This window comes from Perognathus longimembris, chromosome 20, assembly GCF_023159225.1.
Source record: "Perognathus longimembris pacificus isolate PPM17 chromosome 20, ASM2315922v1, whole genome shotgun sequence".
In the NCBI taxonomy this organism is placed as follows: domain Eukaryota; kingdom Metazoa; phylum Chordata; class Mammalia; order Rodentia; family Heteromyidae; genus Perognathus; species Perognathus longimembris.
This window is the reverse complement of record NC_063180.1, coordinates 44109375-44135609: the sequence shown is the minus strand read 5'-3', so window position 1 is coordinate 44135609 and position 26235 is coordinate 44109375. Positions and strand designations below refer to the sequence as shown.

The 26235-nt window shown below is 41.9% G+C and overlaps 1 protein-coding gene across 2 annotated transcripts in view; it reads left to right on the top strand.

Annotated features, from left to right (window-relative positions):
* The window catches only part of Nptn (neuroplastin), a 53136-nt gene that overhangs the window by 2379 nt on the left and 24522 nt on the right, over positions 1 to 26235 (top strand). The window lies entirely within an intron of this gene.

Sequence of the window (26235 nt, the reverse complement as noted above, 5' to 3'; positions counted from 1 at the left end):
TACATGAAGCCCTGAGTTCGATTCCCCAGCACCACATATATAGAAAATGGCCAGAAGTGGTGCTGTGGCTCAAGTGGCAGAGTGCTAGCCTTGAGCAAAAAGAAGCCAGGGACAGTGCTCAGGCCCTGAGTCCAAGCCCAGGACTGGCAAAAATAAATAAATAAAAATCAGTGGTAGAGCCAGTGGCATTGTATTCTAAAGAGAAATTTGGCCTAAAGTACTGAAGATTTCAGTGAAAATATATCATAGTGTGGAAAAAAATTACTAGTTTAATGTAAGTATTTGTTGCACCGAATTGTGCTAGTCAAGCCTTAATATGTCCGTGGCTTTGGATTGTCAATGCAAAGGGTCAGTATTTTACTGAGTTTGCTAAGCTTAGTGGCATTTCCTACCCTTGTTTTCTTTTTTAAGTATGAAGCTGTTGTAGAAGACAGCTGATTTGCCTTAACAGTTAACTCACAGTGTTAACAATCTAAGTTTGGCATAATTCTGATTTCCGGTATTCAATTTATGGAAATAGCATGGTTTCATTTTGCATAATAGGTTCTGGATCTTACAAGTGTAATTTCTGCTGACATAACTTCTAATGTGGTGAAATTGTAGTTTCTAAGCAACTAAAGCAAGGTTTTTGGATAGACCTCCAAAGTCTCGTCTGGTGGCTCATAGTGATAATGTGTTCTAAATACAGCATAGTACATTTCTCTTAAAATGAGCTTGAATCCAGTCACATGATGTGACCTGTGCAGTGAAACTGAGCCCATAGTTGACCCAAATGAATTTAAGGAAGAAAGGGCTATTTTTGAGCTGGAGTTTATATGGTTAAGGAGGCCATTTTATAATTTCCTATAATGTATCCTATCATAATAAAGTTTGTAATTAGTGCAGCCCTGCAGTAGTCTGAATTCATGTAATGGAGTTTTTACTTTGTCCTAGTACTTTGTACTAGTGCTTCAGAAAGAGTGGTCATGCTGTGATGTTGAAATGTTAAAAACGTTAAGATGTTAGATTATAAAAGTGATACTTCAAAAAGAAAAAAAGACCTCTTTCTGGATTGAGAATGTTGTAGATTGAGTATAGATGTTTTCCCAAAGGCCCCTCTTTTTCCAGGTTGGTGATACATACTTGAAATGGAGGCAGGAGAATTCCAAGTTCCAAGCAGCCTGAGCTATAATGAGACCCTGACTCAAAAAAACCCAAACAAACACAAACAAAAGTGGCCTCTGTCTTCATTATTCCTGAAACAGTTTGGAGACTGGATGACCCCAGTGTCTCAAAATGAATCTGTGATCCATCCCATTACTATAGGGGATTCGAAGCTTTCATTCTGATGGGTATTCTTGTTTGTTAATGTCTGTATGTGTCATCAAACATGTAATTTTATTGTAAGGAAGAACTTGAGAAATTAAAAAGTTTTAGACTGGGCACTAGTGGCTCTGCTACTTATCCCAGTTACAAAGCTCAGGTTCTGGAGGATGGTGACTTGAAGCTAGTTAGGGCAGGAAAGTCTGGAGACTCTGAAGCTGCGTGGGAGGTGTAGCTCAAGTGGTAGAATGCATGCCTAGCAAGTGCAAGGCTTTGAGTTCAAATTCCATTCTAGACAAAACAACAAAAACCGCTTTAACCTGAAATTGTGTGTAAGCCAAGTAGTGAACAGTGACAGAACTGAGTTTTTCTTTTGCAGTATTAGGAATTGAACCCAGGCAAAGGCACTCACTGTTGATGAGCTAGCTACATTCCAGCCCAGATCTGGGTTTGAGTTCCATCTTGGTGTAGCAGAGTGACCTTGAGCAAGACAAGCCTGTTTCATCTATGAAATGGGGATTATAGTTATGCCAGTCCTGGAGGGACAAGGTGAGGATTAAATGAGATAATGGCTACTGGCATTTTGTGTCAGTAATTGTTACCATTGCCATTATTATCCTTCAAAAAACAGCATTGTTCTTTCTTCATGTATAGTTTGAACCCTTAATTTTTTTTATTGCTTCTGTCATCTTGAATAAAACCAAACAGGCCATTTGAAGTCTTCAGGCTGATTTTGCTGTGTAACTGCAAGTTCTAGGGAAGAAGCTTATATTTCCGTTTGAGTTTCTATGAGAATTCATGGCATTAACTTTTTTTCTTCTAGCAAAGTCGTATTTCTCCCTATGGGTCAGGTAGTACTTTTCCATAGAATACCAACCATTGTTGAGAATAGGAGAAATGCAGTGTAATATCTGATACATAAATGTTAGCTGAATGCATAAATGTGAAGTGTAAAAATTAAAAATGTGTAATATATTCATACTGAAAATATCAGATTGGATAATTAAGACTTCAGTGGAAGAAACTTAAGAAACGAATTTTATTAACAAGCTAAATTTTTAGGAATCATTTCACTCAGGTTACAATAGGTAGTTGTGAACGTTGTGCTTTGTAGCAGTGCCACGTCTGCATTCATGAATGTCTTCTGTCAAGTTTGGCAATTTACTAGTGATGCAAGTTACCTCTTTGGGTGAACTAAAATGAACAGCAGATGCAAATCTTAGTGTAATGATAGCTGTGGCACCAATGTCAAGTAATGGACTTTAACAAAATTAATTCAAATACTATTTGGCTGGTTAGGTAGTTGGCCTTGTAGTAGTCTTTCCTTAGGAGATCATATGCCTTCAGTATCTCAAGGGACTGAAATGTCACGATTGATCTAATGGAGCACCCAACCATGAGAAATTGGCCAAGATCTGGAAGGGAAAAGCCATGTTACTCCGTCAGGACCTGTTCTTGCTTTGTTTTACAAGGTTCTTAATCTGTTAGAAGTGGAGATACAGACTGTTTTGGTGTGTGTTGTCAAACACAGAGCTTAACTTATGAATATCAACAAAAGAAAAAGAGATTCTTAAGTACACATGTATTCCACAGCTTATTTGCCAGAGATTATATGCCTAGCTGTATGTGAGGTATACAGATTCTCATGAGATGTTTGACTTAAAAAAATACCTGTTTTTCTCACTAATGCAAGTTCCTTCCTTCCTTCCTTCCTTCCTTCCTTTTTTTGGCCACTCCTGGAGCTTGAACTTGGCCTGAGCACTGTCCCTGGCTTCCTTTTTCTCAAGGCTAGCACTTTACAACTTGAGCCACAGCTCCACTTCCAGCTTTTTCTGTTTCTGTGGTGCTGAGGAATCGAACCCAGGGCTTCGTGTATACGAGGCAAGCACTCTACTACTTGAGCCACATTCACAGCCCCTCATTAATGCAGTTTAAAAATTTTAGTATTAAGTTTTTGTACTAAGAGGTTTCAATTCCATGTCAGGTTACTTCTTCTATCATTCCCCCCATTTCCTCCTTCATTTGCTACTCGGTGTAGTTCAATTTTTACATAATGTGCACTGACTACAACGACTGCATTTGCTCACCTCCCTCCATTCACTTGCTTCCCCTAATAATTCCCCACCCCACATGTATTTATACAGTTTTGATGTGAGACATTTTCTTTTGGGGAATGTACCTCTAGACATTAAGTACAGATAATATGATACTGCCTTTATCTTTATTTTATTATTATTATTTTTGTCCTGGGGCTTGAACTCAGGGCCTGAGCACTGTCCCTGGCTTCTTTTTGCTCAAGGGTAGCAGCACTCTGCTCCTTGAGCCACAGCGCCACTTCTGGCCATTTTCTATCTATGTGGTGCTGAGGAATCAAACCCAGGGCTTCATGTATACGAGGTGAGCACTCTTGCCACTAGGCCATATTCCCAGCCCCTTTATCTTAATTTTAAATTTTATTTTATTTTTTTGATGCTGGGGATCACACATGCTAGGCAAGCACTGTATCGTTGACCTACATCCTCATCCCTAGGCCCCAATTTTATCTTTTAAATGCAAAGTAATTAGGATCTTACAAATGACAAGTTTTGATCAGTTTGGGCGTTTTTAAATTTAATTAGCTTGAGGTAAGTAGTTTGAAAGTAAGGTTAGTGATTAGGTTGGAGGTAATATTTCACATGTAAAAATCTTAAACATAGTTGGAGCAATGTAAAGATTTTCTTTTATACCAATTTGGGAAGGAGAGAAGAAACTAGTATTTATTATAGTCCAATATGCAGAAAAATGAGTGATAATGATGAAGACCATACAGGAGACGGTCAGTTAAAATTTGAGTAAAATTACGTAAAGAAATTTGGGAAATAAATTCGTGAGTTTTTCCTGATATATTCAGTGTATAGTTTACAGTGAGAACCCAGGATCCAACACTGAGTGAAGTTGTAAGAAAAAGGTAAAAACAGTGAGTGCGCAGTGAGATGCGAAGAGAGCAAAGTACGACCCAAGAATGAGGAATGAGGGGGCTGGGAATATGGCCTAGTGGCAAGAGTGCTTGCCTCCTACACATGAAGCTCTCGGTTCGATTCCCCAGCACCACATATATGGAAAACGGCCAGAAGGGGTGCTGTGGCTCAGGTGGCAGTGCTAGCCTTGAGCGGGAGAAGCCAGGGACAGTGCTCAGGCCCTGAGTCCAAGGCCCAGGACTGGCCAAAAAAAAAAAAAAAGAATGAGGAATGAACATTGTCTGAGGACACCCACAGATGAAGACACCCTCAAGATGAGAATCACCTCCTTCTTGGAAATGCAGTATGGCTTCTAGTGCATGTCTTTTTTTTTTTTTTTTCCTTCGTCGGTTGTGCAGCTTGAACTCAGGCTGGGCACTGCCCTTGAGCTTTTTTGCTCAAGGCTAGTACTCTATTCTTTGAGCCACAGTGCCACTTCTGGTTTTCTGGTGGAGATAAGAATCTCATGGACTTTTCTGCCTGGTCTGCCTTAGAACTTGTGATCCTTAGACATATATGAGTAGCTAAGAGTAGCTAGGATGACAGGCCTGGGCCACTCACTCACTGGTGGTACCCTGCTTGCCAGTGCACATCTTTCAGCAAAACTTTGTTTCACATAAAGCGGATAATAGGGAGTTTCAATTTTAACTATAGGTAATGACATTTTAAAACTTTTTTGGGGGGCTGGGAATGTGGCCTAGTGGCAAGAGTGCACGCCTTGTATACTTGAAGCCCTGGGTTCGATTCCCCAGCACCACATATATAGAAAATGGCCAGAAGTGGCGCTGTGGCTCAAGTGGCAGAGTGCTAGCCTTGAGCAAAAAAGAAGCCAGGGACAGTGCTCAGGCCCTAAGTCCAAGCCCAGGACTGAAAAAAAAAAAATGAAAAATGTGTTTTGAGATGGTGTTATTTGGTCTATAACTCATGATCCTCTTTTGTTTCAGCCTCCCAACTGCTGGGATTACAGACATGAACCACCATACCCAGCTCTTTTTTTTCTCTTTTTTTAATATGCGATTATAGTCTAGAATAATCTAGTGATTTTTTTTCCAGTCCTGGGACTTGAGCTCAGGGCCTGAGCACTGTCCCTGGCTTCTTTTTACTCAAGGCTAGCACTCTGCCACTTGAGCCACAGCGCCATTTCTGTCCATTTTCTATATATGTGGTGCTGAGGAATCGAACCCAGGGCTTCATGTATACAAGGCAAGCACTCTGCCACTAGGCCATATTCCCAGCCCCCGTAAAAAAATTTTTTTTAAAGCTTTTTTTGTTGGTCATGGGGCTTGGACTGAGGGTGCTCCAGGTCTGGGCACTGCCCCTGGGCTTTTTCCACTCAGGGCTAGTGCTCTACCACTTTGAGCCACAAGTACCGCTTCCATTTTTTTGGTGGTTCATGGGAAATACCAGTCTCATGGACTTTTCTTGCCCTGGCTGGCTCTGACTTGTGATCCTCAGATCTCAGTCTCCTGAATCTCAGTCTCTCCTTCTCAGTCTCCTGGGATTACAGGGGTGAGCCACCGTGCGTGAATAAACTTTTTGGTTTTGAGACAGCGTCTCATCATCTGCCCCTGGCTGGCCTCAGATCCGAGGTCGTCCTGCACCAGCCTCACAAGTGCTGACATGACAGGCATGTGCCACCATGCCCGGAAGAGGCGGCATTTTTTCCCCTCATACTTAAATTTTGGGAAAAAGAAACTCCAGTATTTTAAATATCATAAAACGTAATTTTCTTCTAGTCAGCTTAGTGGTCCTATCTCTTAGTTTATGTTCCCCATTTCTTTTGAGTTCCTAGCTAAGGGCTGGGAGCTACTACTTACGCAGAGCTGAATGCTTGCTTGGATACTGTTTGAAGCACAGTTCTGCCAGTAGAGATTGACTTGAATTCTGTCTAGAAGGGAGGGAGTGGGGAAGCCTTTCACATTTACAGGCCTCAATTTTGGAAAATAAAAAGACAATAGTTGGCAGCTGTCTGAAATACTTTTCAATCTATAGATGGAAGGAACTGTTAACATTAATTTGGTGTTTTTTTGTTTTTGTTTATTTAAGTTTTAGCAGGTTTGGGGGCCATTACAGAGCTACTGGGGGTGGGGAGGAAGTAGCACAGCAGTTTCAGCACTGAAATTATATTCATTAATGCTGTATCTCAAGTCTTTCACCAAGGGAGATGAAATACATGGCCTTAATGCAAACCAGGAAACTGCTACCTGGAAAAGAGCAAGTATAAGAGGTTTCAAGTTGCTTGCAGAGATCTGTCATTGAATTACCCTTAGACAAGTAGCATAGTGATCACATAACAAAGCTCATAGTATTTTAACATTGTTCCCGTTTTCTTAAGATTGAACTCTGCATAATTAAGAATACTTTGAAATCACATTGAGGAAAAAGTGTAGATAATTCTGAATTGTTGATAGCTTAGTATTTAGGAGGAAAGCCTTGAAAGAGCTGAACTCAAGGAAAAGGGAGCACTAGGGATGTGATTTTCTATTAATACCTTCAAGGTAGCAGTGTAAATGAAGTAAGGGAATTAAACAGGCTCGGAAGGTGGGCTATATTGGAGAGCGAAGGCCAAGAGCACCGGGAAGAGAAGCCTGTGTTTGGTATCAGGAATATTGGTTTTAATGACACTTGTGGGAGAAAGTTACTGTACTTTTTCATTGCATCACTATAATAAGTTGGGCAAAGAAATGGTTGAGAGGGAGGGATCTCAAAAAACAAAAAGGATGGATTTTTTGGTCAGTACTGAGGCTTGAACTTTGGGCCCGGGCACTGTCCCTGAGGTTCTTTTGCTCAGGGCTAATGCTCTACCATTTGAGCCACAGTTCCACTTGGGGCTTTTTCTGTGATTAATTGGAGGTAAGAGTCTCACAGGCTTCCTACCCAGGCTAGCTTTGAACCGCAGTCCTCAGATCTCAGCCTCCTTAGTAGCCAGGATTACAGGTGTGAGCTACCAGTTCCTGGCTAGAAAGTATTTCTTTAGAAGTTGGGTAGAAAAAGACTGTGAAGATGAATGTATAATGAAATGGGCTTTCCTAAAGTTTTAAAGGATTGAGATAGTTTATTTCTAGTTCTAAATGTCTACAATTTATAAATTCAAGAAAAATGATAGATTAACTTTAGAATTTATTGAAGTAGCTGTTTGGAGCCAGGCATAGTACTTAAAACGGAAGCAGTCAACTTTCCTGTAGTTACAAAAAAAAAAAATCTAAACTGATTTCCTCTAATTGGCATTTTGTGCAGAAACAGCCATTTTATTGGGCTTTGGTTGGAACCTAGTAAAAGTTGAACCTGGCCAGTTGAAATTAGTTTTTTTTTTTTTTCCAGTTATATGGTAGGATGAGATACTAAGAAAACTGTACCACCTTGAAAAAGAGGTCTTATCCCTAAAGCTTCAGTAGCCAGAATTGTATTGGTATGTGAGCCTTAGCTTCGCCTTTAGAAGTCTGAGCTAGTGTTGTCACCCTTGTAAATGTCACACATAAATAAAAGCTCTGTCACAAAAGTCAAATGCGAGGCAGGGAAGGTGTAAAGGTGTACAGCCCAGTTTTGTTCCTCAAGGAGGAACGGTGCTTTTAAATTCTTTTTAAAACTAGTATAATAGTTAACCCACAAAAATTTTGTGATATTAAATGGTAATGTATGGAAACGTGCTTAGTGAATTTACTTGTGAAGTGACTTGTTTGTGTAGTTTTTAGTTTTAAGGGCTGGACATCTACAGTGTTTATCCAAAGGGGAAATAATGTCCTGTTGAGAAGGGCCAGATTGTTCCCTCCCCCCACCCCCCCTTTCTCTCTCTCTGTGTTAACAAATGGTAATTTTAAAATGTTTTTTTAGGTGGTTATGAATAGACCTAGGGAAGGATTCTAAGAATATCTGTCTTTGAAGTGTGCCTATTGCTCTCACCTCGGGTTAAATAAGGACTTGGTCCTTTATCCCATTTCCTATGTCTCAGGTGGGCCGCAAAGTGATATCAAGCTATCTACCTCAGATCTTTCTTTGCCCAGTAACGCTTTTTTTTTTTTTTTAAACTCCTTTACTATCCTATTTTGGAATGAAATTCATAGGTTATTTTTAACTTGCCTAGACATTACTAAAGAAAAAAAAAACCCAAAAGTGTTTGATACCCTCAATGTAATATTAAGGGGAAAATAACTTGGAAAATATTTAATAGGTGACAGGGCCACTTTAAGGGCCATAGGCCTGAAGTGCTTAGACAGGGCCACACACAAGTGGAAACGGAAACAACAAACTTGGTTGTATTTACATGTAGAAGCACCAAGAATATGACAGCAACTTATCCTGATGGATAGGTTTGTGCTGTAATGGTGACTCATACGACAGGTGAAGTTGCTGTTAATAATGTGGTTCTTTGAAAAGGTCAGCCGTTTTTGCTTATGTTCCAGATGTAACAGAGAACAGGCTAACTTCACTTTACACCGGAATTGCATTCCTGGAAAAGTGAGTGGTGACAAACTATGCAAAGGCACTTTGTGTTGTATTTAAAACAGGTTCTAAAGCCCTGAAAAGGTTTTTCCTCTTGACTGTCATTTGAACATTGTGTAGGAGGAAGGACAAATTATTGTTGTGTAAGACGCTTCCTTGTTTTGTGGCATATTGAGAATCCTTAGGGCCTGCCAGCTAGAGGCCAACAGTACTACCTTAATCATAGTAGCAACCAAAATCCACCCATGAATTTCCATAGCACTGAAAGGCAGGTGGCCCCCACAGAGAATATCTCCATCCTGCCCTGTATAAGTGGCCTCTAACCACGACAGCAGCTCCCCCCGAACTACCCTGGCCCCAAACCCTCTTTTGGGGGGGACTGAGAGGTAAGGAAGGAGAGCTGCAGTGAACAAAGTGAAAGGACCATTTGCTTTTAGTAGGATGCATACTTTGATGGAAAACGCTGAAAGGTGGACTTGTTCAAACATTGCGCTGGTCAAATAAAAGTGTCAGTACCCTCATTTTGCAGCCTTTTCACCAGAGGGTTATATGAGGAGATTTGAGCCTGAGACAGTGGCTCGCTCAGCTTCTCTCAGCTGTTTTCCTCGTGTGTGCTCACTCAGGTATGTGCTTGGCAGGTTGCCTCTGGCAGCTTGTGTTCAGTTATCTTTGTTTGTTAATTCACTATTTGAAAGCTACCTAGCTATGTGTCCTACAGTGGAATGGCTATGAAATTGGAAATCTTTAATAAAGGGAGTATTGGGCTTTTTGTTTGTTTTTTTTGCCAGTCCTGGGGCTTGGACTCAGGGCCTGAGCACTGTCCCTGGCTTCTTTTTGCTCAAGGCTAGCACTCTGCCACTTGAGCCACAGCGCCCCTTCTGGCCGCTTTCTGTATATGTGGTGCTGAGGAATCGAACCCAGGGCTTCATGAATACGGAGCAAGCACTCTTGCCTCTAGGCCATATTCCCAGCCCCTAAAGGGAGTATTATTAGTTATTTTCCCCTTAATTCTCAACAGAAGCAAGGAAGTAATCAAAATTATTACTTTTGTTGATTATCTAGCACATAATGATACCTATCACTTAGGAGTATTTGTGGTTGAACTTTACAGTTGTATTCGGAGCCTGGTAGGTATGACACACTAGGTAAACATACTGGTAGCTCATGTTCCTCAGTCTTTGAGGTTGCTTATTACTACATTAGATTATTTCAGGTAGCAATGATGTGTTCTTGGTTTGTTTAGAGACAGGGTGTCATTGTGTAGCCCAGGTTGTCCTGAACTTGCTGAACAGTCCAGGCTGGCCTTGAACTCACAGGTCCTACCTTAGGCTCTTGTGTATTATAGATGTACCACACTATACCTGGCTTCATCTTTAATTTTCAAGTAACCTCCAGTCAGGTGATTTTGTTAGTGCTGCTGTAGTTTATATCTTCAAAATTAGAATGTGCCATACAAGTCTTTCTGTATTGACTTGAGTAGGCGTGTTTGTATAGTGACTTCAGTAGAAATTTTAGCAACATGATTTTTACTGGGAGAATCTGATTTATGATTTTCTTTCCATTACCCTGTGGCCACATTTGAGTGTTGATTCCTGTAAGTGTTGAGGCATATACATCTTGCTGTACATTCTTGTTTTTAAACTTTAGCAGAATAAAGTGGCTATTCTTGAACTTTTACTTTTTTTTTTTCCAAGTAGAGCAATTCAACTAGCACATACTTTATTCCTATCCCCAAATTCATTTGTCTGTCACTGTTTGAGTTAATTGGAGCCCTAGGTCATTGCTGATGTTTATATTAGTTTTTTGTGGTTTTTTTGCCAGTCCTGGGTCTTGGACTCAGGGCCTGAGCACTGTCCCTGGCTTCTTTATGCTCAAGGCTAGCACTCTGCCACTTGAGCCACAGCGCCCCTTCTGGCTTTTTCTATATATGTGGAGCTAAGGAATCGAACCCAGGGCTTCATGTATATGAGGCGAGCACTCTACAACTAGGCCATATTCCCAGCCCTATATTAATTTTTATAGTTTTTTTTTCTATTTTAATTGTATTCTGGTTCCTCATATTTACTTGGTTTTCTACTACTCATTATCTTCAGTTGTTTGTAGATAAACATTTGATATTAAGAAATCTTTTATTTGAATCTGTTTTAGATAGAAGGGTGCCATATTGTATTATACTTGTAATTTAATAGTTTACATCGTTTTGTACATTTGAACAGGAGCATTTGCATATTGTAACTTCTGGGTATTTTTATATTTCCTAATATCTGTTTAGTGATTTTTTTTTTCTTTTGTCAGTTGTGGGGCTTGAGCTCAGTGCTGTCCCTGAGCCCTTTTTGCTCAAGGCTAACACTACCACTTTGAGCCATAGCTCCACTTCCAGTTTTCTGGTGGTTAGAGAATAATAAGAGTCTTCCGGACTTTGCTGCCCAGGCTGACTTTGAACCTCAGTCCTCAGATCTCAGCCTTCTGAGTAGCTTGGATTACAGGCATGAGCCACAAGTGTTGGACTAGTGGTTTTCTTCTATGGAAGAGAATGTTCTGGCATATTTCTTTAATCCTTTAATCCCAGTTATAATGTCCACGTTTCTCAGAAACAGCTCAGCCAGTCTTTTAGGCCTAGTCACCAAGGGGATTAATCCTGGTGGAACTGAGGACATGACAAAGAATTCCAGGTAGGCAGCTAGTAGTAAATATTGATAGCTGTGAACTGATGGATTTTAGAACTTCTGTCCACCCTTAGGACAGGAGGTAGTGAGCTACCTGCTGACTTTTGAAATAGTTACCTGGTGGGTGGTGCTGGGGTTACCCTGCTTTACAGCTGGAGGGTGATAAGGAAGAGGAAAAACCCTTTGCAGAGTAGAATTGTCAACTCCAGGAATAACATTGCTCAGTAACTACCAGAAGTAAATGCTTTTGTCACCTGGATTTCAGTAACAATTGTGAATATTTCAGCATCTATTTAAGGCCAGAATGGAAAGAGTTTGCATGGACTGTGTTTTCAGTGGTGTCTCAGTAGAGTGTCACCTTACCATTCTGCAATACTATCTGCTTGCTGGTGAAAAGAGCTCAAGAATAGTAGCAAGTCCTAAAGTCTCAAAATACACCCAGTGAACTTGAGGTAACTAGATACATAAGGATGTCATTAAGAAGACCTCACTATGTTGAATTTTCAGAGAATAGATACAGCTAACTTACAGAAGACATGTTACCAGGAGACAGAAGGACACATCCTTCTGCACTGGGTGGTGGTTAGCCAATTGTTTTTTTTCATGTGCCAGTCTTAGTGCTTGAACTCAGGGCCTGGATGCTGTCTCTGAGGTTTTGTGCTCAAGGGTAGTGCTTTACCACTTGAGCCACAGTTATACTTCTGGCTTCTTGGAGATCAGTGTCTCATGGACCGTTCCTGCCCAGGCTTGTTTTGAACCGTGATCCTCAGATCTCAGCCTCTTGAGTAGCAAGGATTATAGATGTGAGCCATGGGTGCCCAACTTAACTAAAATTTTGACACTTCCCACATTTTTTTTTTGGAGGGGGGGAATGTTTTGGTCATGGGGCTTGAACTCTGGGCCTGATTGCTGTCCCTGGGTTCTTCAGCTCAAGGCTAGTGTGCTCTACCACTTGAGCCACCGCTCCACCTCCAGTTTTCTGGTGGTTAATTGGAGATAAGAGTCTCATGGACTTATCTGCCCGGGCTGGCTTTGAACCACTCAGATCTCGGACTTCTGAGTAACTATGATTACAGGCGTGAGCTTTCTGCGCCCGTCCTATTTGTAAGGGAAAAGTCACTGAACTTGTTCCTTTACCCTCTGATTGACACTCCCTGGTATAAGCACTGTTAACACTTGATTGTGTTTATTCTCAAAGCTTGTTCTGTGTAGACATACCATTTACCTATGGTGATACTTCAGCTTTTAGTAATAGTAACTATGCTATAATTTGTTTTGGTATTTACAATCTTTGAATATAATAATTGGACTCAGCTATTCTCTTTTATGTAAATCTGTGGAGGTACTAGAAGACATGTGGCTACTGGTTGTATCTGAAAGGAATTATGGTATTGAAAGTGGCCTTCTGAAGGAACCTGTCTCATTCCAAGCAAGGAAAACTTCCAGTAAGTGGAAAATGCCAACATTCTTCTGTGGTCTTACTCTCCACTAGAGTTTGGGCAGAAAACTTGTTTATGAGACCTTTTGGGATGTGTGTGTGTGTGTGTGTGTGTGTGTACCAGAATTTATTGTAAATTTTATCTTATTATTTATTTATTTATTTATTTATTTATTTATTTATTTATTTTTGCCAGTCCTGGGCCTTGGACTCAGGGCCTGAGCACTGTCCCTGGCTTCTCTTTGCTCAAGGCTAGCACTCTGCCACTTGAGCCACAGCGCCACTTCTGGCCGCTTTCTGTATATGTGGTGCTGGGGAATTGAACCCAGGGCCTCATGTATACGAGGCAAGCACTCTTGCCACTAGGCCATATCCCCAGCCCCTTCTGGCTGTTTTCTATATATGTGGTGCTGGGGAATCGAACCCAGGGCTTCATGTATATGAGTCAAGCACTGTTGCCACTAGGCCATCTTCCCAGCCCTGTAAATTTTTTTAATTGCTAGCAATTTTACTTTAATGTCACTTTATATTTGAAATAAGTTGCAGTTCTTAGGTCAGTGGTTTTAAATGTGTGTGTGTGTGTGTGTGTATGTGTGTATGTGTATGCCTGTGCACGCGCATGATTGCCAGTACTGCTCTACTACTTGAGCCATAGCTCCCTTTTTGGCTTTTTTCTGGTTCATCGGAGGTAAGATAAGAATTTTATAAACTTCTCTGCCTTGGCTGGCTTTGAACAGGGGTCCTCTCTGCTCTCAGCCTCTTGACCAGCTAGGATTTACAGTTGCAAATTACATAATTTCCTTTTGGAAAACAAAAAAAATGTTAGTCCAATCCCCCTTCCCCCTCCCATACATCTTTGAGCCCTGGCTCTATTTTTTTTTTTTTATCTTTGAACACTGATTTTATTTTATTTTATTTTATTTTATTTTTTGGCTAGTCCTGGGCCTTGGACTCGGGTATTTTTTTTTTCTTTTTATAGCTGCTTTTGAACTATTTCAACTACATGCCCAGGATTAGTTTATTCTTCAGGTTGTAAAGTAATAGAATGCTTTCATGAATCTGCCGTTTTTTGTTATTACATTGTAGCCTTCAGGTTACAAGGTTATTTTGTATACACCAATGTGAACTTCACCTTGATTTTAAGATAGGAATTGTTGTTCCCATTTTTTCAGATAAGGAAACTGAGGTTGAAGAAAAGGAAGAGTTCAATCCAAATACTATAAAATCTTGACTCATTTACCTATAAGGTGAGCCCTCAGTTTAATAGGGGTCCTTCTGTGTCTACTCATGCAGCGGCAGTACACTCTAAATCCAAGCTATCAAATCTAGGGTCTGGATTTTATGGACACTCTGAAATTGTATGCTTGTATTTTTCTGAAATAAGAGACTAGAGCTCCCCCTCAGTAATTTATGTGTTTTTTTTTTTTTTTATTTTTTTTTTTTTTTTTTTGCCAGTCCTGGGCCTTGGACTCAGGGCCTGAGCACTGTCCCTGGCTTCCTTTTGCTCAAGGCTAGCACTCTGCCACTTGAGCCACAGCGCTGCTTCTGGCCGTTTTTTCTGTATATGTGGTGCTGGGGAATCGAACCTAGGGCCTCGTGTATCCGAGGCAGGCACTCTTGCCACTAGGCTATATCCCCAGCCCCTATGTGTTTTTTTTGTTACTCCCTTTTTAGATCCATGGGTCTAGGAAGATTATCTCAATTAGCTTATTGGTGGTAATTGATAAAGAATCTCACTGAAGAACGATTGGTCTTATATATTTTTATCTCATTTTTCCTGCATAGAGCTGTTCAGTGTACTGAACTTTCCTGCCTGTATATATGAATATGAACATGTGTATGTTGTACGATTTTCACAGTATCATTCCCATTTGAAGAAACTGCTCAAAGTCAAGAGATTTTAAGTTTGGAAGTAGTGACTCAAAAAGTAACTTCCTTTTCTTTTTTTTAAAGGATGAAATTGTTCTCACATGAAGCAAAATCCTGTATCATTTTATCTAAAATTTGTGAATTTACAGTTTGGCCTAACCAAATGCCCAGTGTCTTCCTATTCTTTTTAAGGAGAGTTTATATTGCCTCCTTTCATTCTTCCTAGGATTTCCACAGTAATAGTATTTCAGGTTCAGTTGCTTGTAACTGAAAACATTTGCTAAGTCTTTGAAGGAGAGAGGGAGTGTGTGTGTGTGTGTGTTGTATGTATATCACTCTCTTCATTCTCGTATGTGCTAACAAGAGGAAGGAGTGAAGAATGCCTTTATTTTTTCATTGCTGTGTGTGTGTGTGTAGGGTTTGAACTCAAGGCCTGGGCACTGTCCCTAAGCTCTTTTGCTAGAGGCTAGTGTTTTACCACTTGGGGCCACAGCTCCACTTCTGGTTTTTGAGTGGTTAATTGGAGAGAAGAGTCTCAGACTTTCCTGTCTGGGCTGGCATCAAACTGCGAACCTCAGATCTAGCCTCCTGAGTAGTTAGGATTACAGGCGTGAGCCACTGGCACTTTTTTTTTTTAATTGCTTTTTGCAGTTAACATTTCCTTTGTTTCTCATTTTACTTGAAAGGATAAGGTTGATTTCTTTTTCTTTGAAGAAGTTGGATTTTAGGATTCTAGTTCATTTTGGACATAAAATTTCAGCTTAGCCTGTGGGGGGCAGTGCTGAAAGCTGTTGCACGTAAGCCTGTTTAGAATTTTTCCTGTGGAGACATACCGTAGATAACCTCGAGTGCTTATGTGCCAAACACTGGTTTAAACTATGTCATTTGACGTAACCCTCATAGTAACCTACAGGGGAGCTGCTATTATTAGCCCTGTTTTACAGATAAGGAAGATGAAGCTCAGAGAAGTTAGTTCACTTGCCGAAGGTCAAAAGAATTGTGACTGGCTGGGTACTTGGCTCACGCTTGTAATCCTAGCTACTCAGGAGGCCTGCGATCTGAGGATCGGCGTTCAAAGCCAGGCCTGGCAGGAAAGTTCATAAGACTCTTCTCTCCAATAAACTACTCAGAAAAAGCCAAAAGTGGCACTTTGGCTCAAGTGCTAGCATGCTAGCCTTGAGTACAAACAGAAGGTTCTGGAACCCAGAGTGATTGATTTTAGAGTTTACTGCTATTATTGAATAGGCTTACCTTTTTCTTGAAAGCTGAAGGTTAGTTAATATACCAGACACCTTTAGCTATTTCAGATGGCATGATTTCAGAATAAATGGTGAGCTGTGATGTAGAATTTCCAAACTTTTGTCCTATCTGCCTGATTGACGTAGCTATGAAAGAGCAGGTTTGAATTTTTGGAAATGTCTGGTAATTGCAACCATCTCTACCTAGGTAGGATCAGGCTAGTTCCTAAGATCAAATCCATATATGCCTTCTTCCTGCTTCAGAGAATGAGGTTATCTGTGTGTGTGTTCTGGTTGGTGCGCAAGGAACTAATAGAGCATAAGGACTTCAAACCTGCCTTGGCTTTGAGATAGTGATATATACATAGCAGTTAGGATGGGCAGGCGCGGTATGTACAGCAGTCAGTAGTTACTCTTTAACAGCACTCACATTCAGAATACCCAGTTGGTATAGCCACGTGTAGCTACTAGTGAGTCTTGCTCAGTCTTTCTTTTTGAGGTAAATGGTTTGAATGTGTGTGCGTGCACGTGTAAGAGGCAGGCAGAGAGGAGACAGCAGTGCTTTGGTAAGTGGTAAAAGTAGACAAGACTTAAAGCCTGGCCTGTGGCATAGTCAGCAGATGGTGGAGAAAAGTTGGTCTGTCTTGTTGCCTGTTTTGTGGATGCCCTGGAGACCAGTGAGAACTTTGGCTGTACACACACCACTGATAGGCCCTCCTGCCTGGGAGTAAGCTAGCAGTTATTCTTAGGATTCCGCTCAACTTGCTCTTTCCATATTCCCTTCTTCTCACTCTCTGCTACATACCTACCCAGCCAGTTTTTCCTGTTTGGAGAGCTCTCCTTTTCTCCACCTGCTAGCTCTGCTGTCATCTCTTCCTCCTAATCCCCCATTTTCAATGAAAGTAATCACTTTCACTGATTTTGCTGCCTCCCTTTTAATGCTGTGCTTGCCTCTCCAGCACCAGCTTCCTTGTCCTCCTCCCTCTATATTATTTCATTAATATTAATGCTTATGGCTTGTGGACATATGAGCCCAGATACTTAAGCTGTACATGGAGATGATACTGGGAAAAGGGGGCTTGATAAAGTGGGAGACTTACTTTAAAATTTAGGCCTTTTTGAAACGATGAGCCTTGACCTGGAGATTTGAATAGATGGGTTCGCTGTCCTCCCAACTACAGGCAGTTTGGTGCATCTGAGCTGAGAGCACAGATTTGTTTGAAAGCTCTTGATAATGAAGCGAGTCAGGTTCTGAGCTACCAACTGCCTACTGCTTCTGAGAGCTAGTTTTTCTCCTGAATTGGAGCTAATGTGGGATGGAAAATGAAGTAGCTGGCTGCTGATAACTCTTCCTGACTGTGATTTCACAGAACTGTCTAAAGAAGGCCACTCCCCCACATCCCCCTCCTAGATTTTTTCCTTTCCCTGATTTTTGGATGGATGAGTGTTCAACTCTTAAGACATCCCTTAGTGATTGGCATAGAGACAGTACCTCTATTGGGGAGAAAAACTCCTGAACTTGGAGCTAAAGACCTACATTATAGTCCTATTGCTGAGAATCAGAAACTTGGGTGATCTTAAGCAAGTCATAATCCCTTGTCTGTATCTGCCTCTGTGGACCTTGCAGACTTACATAAAATAAAGTGAGACGTGGGAGCACTTTACCAAGGTCTATACGACTATGAGGTACCACCCTCTCATTCATTGGGCTTCTGACTACAGCACCAGGGAAACATCTAATGTCTTTAAAATTCCTCCCGCCCTCCCTCCCTCCCTCCCTCTGCAGCCAGCCTTCTCAAGAGCAGAGTATTGTTGTCAGAACTCAGCCACTCCTCACAGCCCTCTGTTTTCTCTTTACCCTTGCTCCCCATTCCTACTGTTTGCATTAGGAAGTGACAAAAAAGCTCTTCCAGTTTTAGGAATCACATTGACTGCAGTTGTGAAAAGTATAGATGCCATTTGTGCTTTATTAGCTTTGGACACATCTAGATTCTGGGTAGCTTCTCATTAGTTTGTGACATTGGACAAAAGAGTATTTTTGGATCTCAAGTTTCCTCATTTTGAGAGGATATTATGTAATGGCACCTATCTTTAGAGCTGTTGTGAGATTAGTATAAAAGTGTATATTATATTAGCACATTGCTTAATATGTTGAACACACTCTTAGAAAATGGCTACTAAGGGGTTGGGAATGTGGCTTAACGGTAGAGTGCTTGCCTAGCATGCATGAAGGCCTGGGTTCGATTCCTCAGCACCACATATACAGAAAAAGCCAAAGTGGTGCTGTGGCCCAAGAGGTAGAGTGCTAGCCTTGAGCAAAAAGAAGTCAAGGACAGTGCTCAGGCCCCGAGTTCCAAGCCCCAGGACTGGCCCCCCCCCACCAAAAAAAAAAAAAAGGCTACTAATAAGTAGTCATAATAATGGCCTTTCAAGAGAACACAGAGAAAGATGTCTGTCCATTGTCAGTATTTTATGGTATTTTTTAATCTTTTCAAATAAGTTCATTTACACATGCATCTTGTAATTTATCAATTGATAGAATAGTTTTGACTCAGTTCCATTTTCCTCAATACAAGCAGAAAACGGAACGGACTCATTAGCATTCCTCCTCCTCAGTGAGAAGTCTGGTCTCCGAGAGACATGGTCAGGCTGAGTAACTTGCTTGATTTTCTGCGGTAGGAATTACATTGAGATGGTTTCTCAGCTAACTTTTTGCTTTGATGGTCATGGAACCTTGAACTCAGGGCCTGGGGGTTTTCCCTGAGCTTTTTCACTCAAGGCCAACACTACCACTTTGAGCCACAGTGTTACTTCTGGTTTTCTGGTGTTTAATTCTCACAGACTTTCCTGCCCGGGCTGGCTTTGAACTGGGATCCTCAGATCTCAGCCTCCTGAGTAGCTCGGATTGTACATGTGAGCCACTGGTATCCCCCTCTCAGCAAGGCTTTCATACTTGGGGTTATACTGGACCTGGATAGGTTCTGGGTGTTTGTGCAAATTTGTTAGTATGGTCAACAAGTATAATTCAGGAGGAAGTAGAAAATACAAACTAGTCCGCTATCAGATTTCTAGGACATAATAAAGTACATTCTCATGAACTTCCCAAAGTCCTGAGAATGTAAAAATAACTCTTGTATGTGATTTCCACTTAAAGGTCAAAAATATGATTAAAATGGTAATATTTTTATTCTAGGAATATACTCATATGCAGATTTCTCTAGGGAATGCACTGATAGTAAAATGTATGAAACTCTTCCTTGATATTTGTTGGCATTGTCTTTGAAGATGGGCAGGTGGCAGTTTGTAGTACTAAGACATTTTTCCTCAGATACATACCACTTTGGCTCTTCACACAGGCCTGCAGGACTGGTCTGCAACTGGGAAACTTCAGTGTATGAGAGTGACATTTGTTTGGTTGCTTGGGGCCTGTGTTAAAATAGTTCCTTGGAATGAATCCTGGATCTGAAGAGGTAGTTTAGAATAGCATGTTCAAGGCTGAACATTTAGTCTGCATTCTTCAGATTCTGAAAGAATCAGGAACTGAAAGATGAGCATGAATTTGAGGGTCTTGTCCTCTACTTGATTAAGTAGTGCCTCATACTTTTCCCTAGATCCATGCACAGGTGTGGTTAATCTCCAAATGTAAATGTTGCTGTGGGTATAAACAGAAATATTTCCACTTAAACCGCCACTTTGTTAACCCCATTACATCCTTGGCCTCAAGACTAAGAAAATGGTTCCATTTTATTCTTCTTCTCTGGTGTATTCTTGGTCTAATACTGGCAGATTCTGAGCCCATATTACTGCTCACTGCAGAGGAGCTGGTTTAGTTCGCCAGCCATACCTCCCAAGGGAAGTCGCTCAGCCACTCAAAATGCCCTCTTTTATTAGCTTCTTGCCTGAATCGGCAGAAATGCTAAGCCTTTCTCTGGTGGAGTGAGTGGGTGTGGAAAGTATCCTGACACTGTGATTTCTTTTCCTATGACCTACTCTTAAGTTTTCAAAGTAAGGCTGGATGATGATTATACTTTTTCTTCCTGCTGTTGCCTCCTTATGAAAGTAGAAGGCACAATGTTAGTTCGGGAGTTCTGGGACAGTATGCAGTATCTGACAGTGTTGGTTGAAACCTAGAATTTAGTTTAAATTTATCAGTGTACATTTCTCATTACTTTTGAGCTAGTTTCTAGAATCTAGACAGAGCCTCTCAGGAGTATGATGGTTTTCAGGACTGTTTTCCAGATTGTTTTGGTTGTGTGAACTTGTGGGAGGGCATAGTGCCTCTGCTCACCGGCAGTGTTGGGGGTTGTTAGTGCTGGTTCAGCTCTTGAGCTGGCACTGAGAGTGACCCTCACTGTGTAAAGTGTAGACTGTCCTGTTCTGTGCCTGAGGGTCTGTGTGCAGCTGGAGGCTACTTAATCACAGACAGTTGGGCCCTGTGTTTGCTGTAGATCCAGGAATGACTAGGAGATGGGAAAAGTCTAGTCTGAACTCAGGGTAGAATCCTGCATGTGAGAAATGTGGTACCTTTTAGCTGAAATCTGGTATCTGAACCCAAAGAGAACCAGTGCATTAGTTAACACTCAGAGGACACTGCATCTCTGACTTGGCATATAAACCCTACTGCCACTTCCGGTTATCTTTCATCACTTGGCTGAATTTGAAAGGTAACGGTTTGTGCTCTAAGGAAAGAAGCTCTTTCCCAAGACCTGAGGCTTTCTCCTTCCTACCAGCCGGGCCCATTGCTCAAATGCTTTCCAGTGGGCTTGCTTCTGCCTGGCCAGCACCTGGGCTGCCCCAGCTTGTAATTGGCCTGCCTTTGCTTCATAAGCTTCCCAGGGTGGTTCTTCTTCTAAAAGCTTGTATGAATTGCTATTACTGTCTTTTTATAGTTTTGAAATGAATCCTTTTTTGTTCTTTGCAACTCATTTGCTTATTTTTCTTTTCTTTTCTTTAAATCACTATTAACACCTGTTGATTCTTTTTTTTTCTGGTTGGCCTGTCACTGCATTCCTGCTCCCCCTCCCTCTAGCTGGGTTTGTCAAGTCGCCCATGTCAGAAACTAAGCTCACGGGGGACGCCTTTGAGCTGTACTGTGACGTGGTCGGGAGCCCCACGCCAGAGATCCAGTGGTGGTACGCAGAAGTCAACCGGGCAGAGTCTTTCAGACAGCTGTGGGACGGTGCTCGGAAGCGCCGTGTCACCGTAAACACCGCCTACGGGTCAAACGGCGTGAGTGTGCTGAGAGTGACCCGGCTCACCTTGGAGGACTCTGGGACTTACGAGTGCAGGGCCAGCAACGACCCCAAGAGGAATGACTTGAGGCAGAACCCCTCCATAACATGGATTCGAGCCCAGGCCACCATAAGCGTCCTTCAGAGTGAGTCCAGCACCCTACAGTAGTAGTACTGTAGTCGTTAGAGGTGGCCCACTGATCCCCTCCCCTGCTTCCTTTCCCTCTTCCCAGTATGATCGCTCACCCCACCCTTTGTCTTGTTTTTTCAAACCCCACGACCCTTCTGGTTGTAGTGTATGAAAACATCTGTGGCAACTTTATTTTCTTCTCTGCCTCCCTTATCCCCCAACCCTTCCTTCTTTGTGTCTTTCTCCTCAGGAACAGAGAACTTGAGGAAATCCGTGACTGTCCAAAATCATCTGCATTGAGGAGAAGTGGGGAGGGAACGCTGGGAAGGCTCATTTCAAACAAAACCAGGCAGTCAGATGTGAGGGGTGTGGAAATTGCCTTCCTCCTCTTGAATTGTGTAGTGGGTTTCCTGCTATCCTTTTGCTGATTTCTTCTCTGGTGCCTTTCTGTTTTTGTTTTTCTCCCCTATCTAACTATTTTTATTTTATTTCATTTTTTTTTACCGTTTCTGTTCATCTGTTTGGAGCTCTCTGAGCAGCTGCCTTCACCTCTATGGTTTTAAGTTTGTGTCTGCCTGGTCCCTTCCCTTCCTGTGACTCGACGTCCTGTTCTGTGATGGGAATGTTGCCCTGGATACAGTGTGGTGATGTGTTTTGACGGCTGGGTGGCATGTAAGCTTGGTGTTTCTGTAGTGTGGCTCTTTTCTTTTCTAAGCAGTGGCATGAGCTTCTCTGACGACAGTGCTCAGTGCTGCAGTCACTCCTCTCTGCGCCTACCCATTCTGTCTCCTCTCCCTTAGAAGCAAGCGGCAGCCTGAGGTTCCCTCTGGATAGCCATTAGAAGCCTCAGATTCCCTCTCTGGCCATTAAGAGCCTGAGACCCTCTGTGTGGCCATTAAGAGCCTCTTTGTGGCTATTAGGAGCTAGGTGAGGTCATGGCAGACACAGGCAGCAGAGCATATATCTGAAAGCCTGCTGCATCTGACTTCTGTTCATAGGCAGTTTGATGTTGTTGACTGACTGTTGGCACAGACTCCTTGTGATCCCAGAGGGTAGCAACCCCAGAAATAAATTTGAAGCCATTCACACTGGCCTTTACTTTGTGTTTTGAAAGAGAGGAAACTAAATCCCAACTCTATTCTTCTGAGTTGAGCTATCGTGTCAGAAGAATCTTCCTCCTCATCTATTTCAGCAGGTACAAGTGAGACACCTGAATGGAGCAGCTTTGGTGGCCACTTCTCTTTGTGCCAGGAGGAAGAAGCTACTACAGAACCAAAGCTCCTGGCCAGGCAGACTTCCAGGCCTCATTAGAGTTGGCTGTAATTGAGGGGTGATCTGTGTTTAATGGAAGGATAGTCTGGGTCTTTCCAGTTACCTAAGGCTCAGTGGAAGACATCTAGCCATTCTAACTTGAGGAACTAATGGACTGGTTTGAAGGGAGAGAATAACCACAGTGAAGGACTCTTTTTAGGAGGAATTTGGTAACAGCACAGTAGGTCATGTGCAGGCTCTGAGCCTGCAAACTAGTGTCTGTTAGGTAGCCACACAGAGGATTCTAAAGGAGGACAGGAGTGGCCGCTGCAGGGGTGCTGCTGAGCCAGAGAACCTGCTTCTGTAAAGGAGAAAAGAAAACGTGTCTGTGACAATGGGGAACATTAACCCAGCAACTTTTCTTTTTCTTTTTTCTTTTTTTTTAAACAAATTTTCCCCTTGCACGCCTCCTTCTCCTGCCCCCTTTCTCCTTTCCTTGTAAAAGCAGAATTGCCCAAAAGGCCACAGAGGTCTTCAGAAGTTTATTGGCATGGACTGGGCACTTGGTAGTTTTCTTTCCAACAGCCTGATTCATCTAGAAAGGCCACATGTGTGGTGTAGGAAAAAACAGCTTTATCTTTAACTATAAAATAGGGTTAGCTTCCATCAATTCTGAGAGTGTACAACACCGTCCCCCCCCCAGTTTAATTAGAACCAAATTAGGAGTGTTTGCACATAGTGAACTAAATCCTAGCTACTGTCCCCATCCACCTGTCTCAGTCAACTAACCCAAGTTAGCCAGGATATTGGTGCTTTTTTTTTTTTTTTAAACTTTGAGGATTTCAGATATCCCCAAAGACATTGCTTCTGATGGGGAGGTTGAAGTCTCTTAAGAATGACTTCCCGGCAGTGCTTATCCCAAAGCTCTCTGAGTAATGTAAAGCAGACAGAGAAATGTGCCCAGCTCTTTTGGTGTCTCTCTCGCCAACATCATATTCTCTACGTATGGTGGTGGCTGGGGTGAGGGTCTCCTACCCGGTGCTTCTAAATAGCCGGTAGCAGGTAAATCCATGTGAAGGTCTCCTAAATGTTCATCTCTCTTGGATTTTGAGTAGGCAGCACTCAGCCACAGAAATAAAAGTCCCCACCTTCATCCTGGTGCAGTGTACTGATGTGGCACTGTGGCTAAGGAGCACAGTTCCACAGTCCACTGATTGCCATGTCTCAGGCAGAGCCCCACCCCAGAGCCCTCCCGTGGTGCAGCCCTAGTTAAGTCTGTTTTAAACTGTCCACTTCTCCCAGCTGACTCTGTCCTGGATCTTTAACAGTTAAGGGAAAAGTGCTTTCTTTTTTGCTTTCCAAGAGCTCTTGACAGAAAGTCTTCCAGGTTGCTTCCTTCAACTTCTTAATCTCCCTCTGAGCTACAATGGTCATTTGCACCGTCACAGGTAAGAGTAGCATTTACTTTGGCCTCCTTGTGTTTAAACATCTGGAAACGCTTGGCCTTACTCTTAAAAGAGTTCACCCTTCCTCAGTGTATGTAATCTGAGAGGAAGAACCAGAAGGAGAGTCCCAAGTGGACAGAACATGAAATTGGATAAAAAAAATTCAGTAAAAACCTAAAAGTATTTTTGGGCTTTAATGTTGCCTTAATATTTTTTCAATTTCTCTTCTGTGAAGTACTGGTTCTATCTTTCTCATGTTTTTGCTTGGTCTTGGTTTTTCTTGGAATTGTGATGCTTTCTGCTGATGGTTATGTGTGCGCCTTCCATTGCAGGGCTGCAGCTGTTCTGCTCCACTTCTTAAGGCCCAAGGACTTGGCTTCTGTCCAGTGTGTCTTGAAACCATGGGACACCACTGCGCTAACATGTTCACGTGCATCTGCTTTTGTCTTAGTGGCTGCTATGCCTTCATTATCTGTACATGAGACCCTGTTTGATGTTACCAGTAAGGACCAGTGCTGAATGGAAGATGGCCGTTACCATTTTGCCAGGACTGGAAATGAGTTAGAACCAGTTTGGTAATTGAGAACGCTTAAGGATTTCCTTTACTATAAATTTCTGTGCAGATACTAACTTTATAGTCAGAAATAGTACGTTGGTTATGAGGTCCTTAAGGCTTTACATTTTCACATGTATCATGACTTTTCCATCCTCTTCCCCTTCCTGAACAACAAACAAGACAGGGAGGCAGTTCTATCCTCCAGCGTAAGAGTGATGAAGGGGGGCTCTGCTTGGAGGTACAGAGAGAAAGTAGCCAGATAGAGGTAAATGGAAAGTCAGCCATGGGTTTGGGGGGAGGGTGGGGGCGGTCAGGAAGGTACCTCTTACTGTGGATGCCTGAAAATGCTTGATTGAAAGTAAAAGATCTAAATCTGGGGGAAAAGTTACCATGACAACAGGCCAGTAACAAGAAATGTTCTGACTTTAGTTATGCATTGAAGATCTCAAAGTGCTTTAAAGGATGATACAGTGTGATTTAACATTTTTCTGCTTCATGTGTTACAACATTTGACTGATAGAAGTTGTTATTTGTAGTTAAACTTGTGATTCTAGGTAATTCAAGCCCAGGATAGAACCAGAAAGTTAAGCGTATACCTTATACCTTGCTTACCTTAGTGTGGAAAGCTGGGGTGTATTTTGGGGATGATGGGATAGAGAATTCAGCCAGCTGTGTTTCTAGCTCCAGTTTTGCTATTAATGTCATTAAAGCTGGGCGCCGGTGGCTCACGCCTGTCATCCTAGCTACTCAGGAGGCTGAGATTTGAGGATTGCGGTTCGAAGCCAGCCCGGGCAGGAAAGTCCGTGAGACTCTTATCTCCAATTAACCACCAGCAAACAAGAAGTGGCGCTGTGGCTCCAAGTGGTAGAGTGCTAGCCTTGAGCAAAAGAGCTCAGGAACAGCCACCAGGCCCTGAGTTCAAGCCCCACGACCAACAACAACAACAAAATAATAATAATCACAGCCTGTAAAAGTTGTTTCATCTTTCCAGCTCTTAAAAAGAGAGAACTAATAAACTCTTAAGGTTATTATAGCTATAAAATTTTAGGATCCCATGATACCAGGACACATTGCACTCAGTATAATTATATTGTCCTTAAATGGAATATGTCTTCCAGTACACTTCTAAAAAGATTGTTTTGGAATAAATTTGGGATAAATAACCCCAAATAATAAGTTACTCCAAATATTTTGGAGCAAGTTTCCTTAAGAATTTTCTTTCTTCAAAATTGAGAAAACTTAAGTGACTTGCAGAGGGAAATTTGCTTTTAGGATCTGGCACTTCTGCATGAATAATGCCCCTGGCTGATTGCCATAGATGTAATAGCTACAAGTCATATCAAGCTACACCCTTTGTTCTAAGGCCCAGCAACTCCATAGGGAGTTTATTATTAGTTACTTACGTTACATTACCTTTGTCTTCAGAACTTCAAGGTGGAGCCTGATTTCTTAATAGAAGATGGTTGGTGGTTCTATATCATAAAATGGTGGTATTTTAATCATACGTGGATTGTTACAAGTACAAACACCTGTAATACTCCCATTCTTTCACATCTAGGCCAACTGGTCTTCAGGCTGTGTCTGCGCTAGTGGTCATTTGCTTATAATCATTGTTTTTCCTTTCCTGACTTCTTCCAAAGTGGTAAAGTGAAAGTCCTCATGTGGTCCTGTCT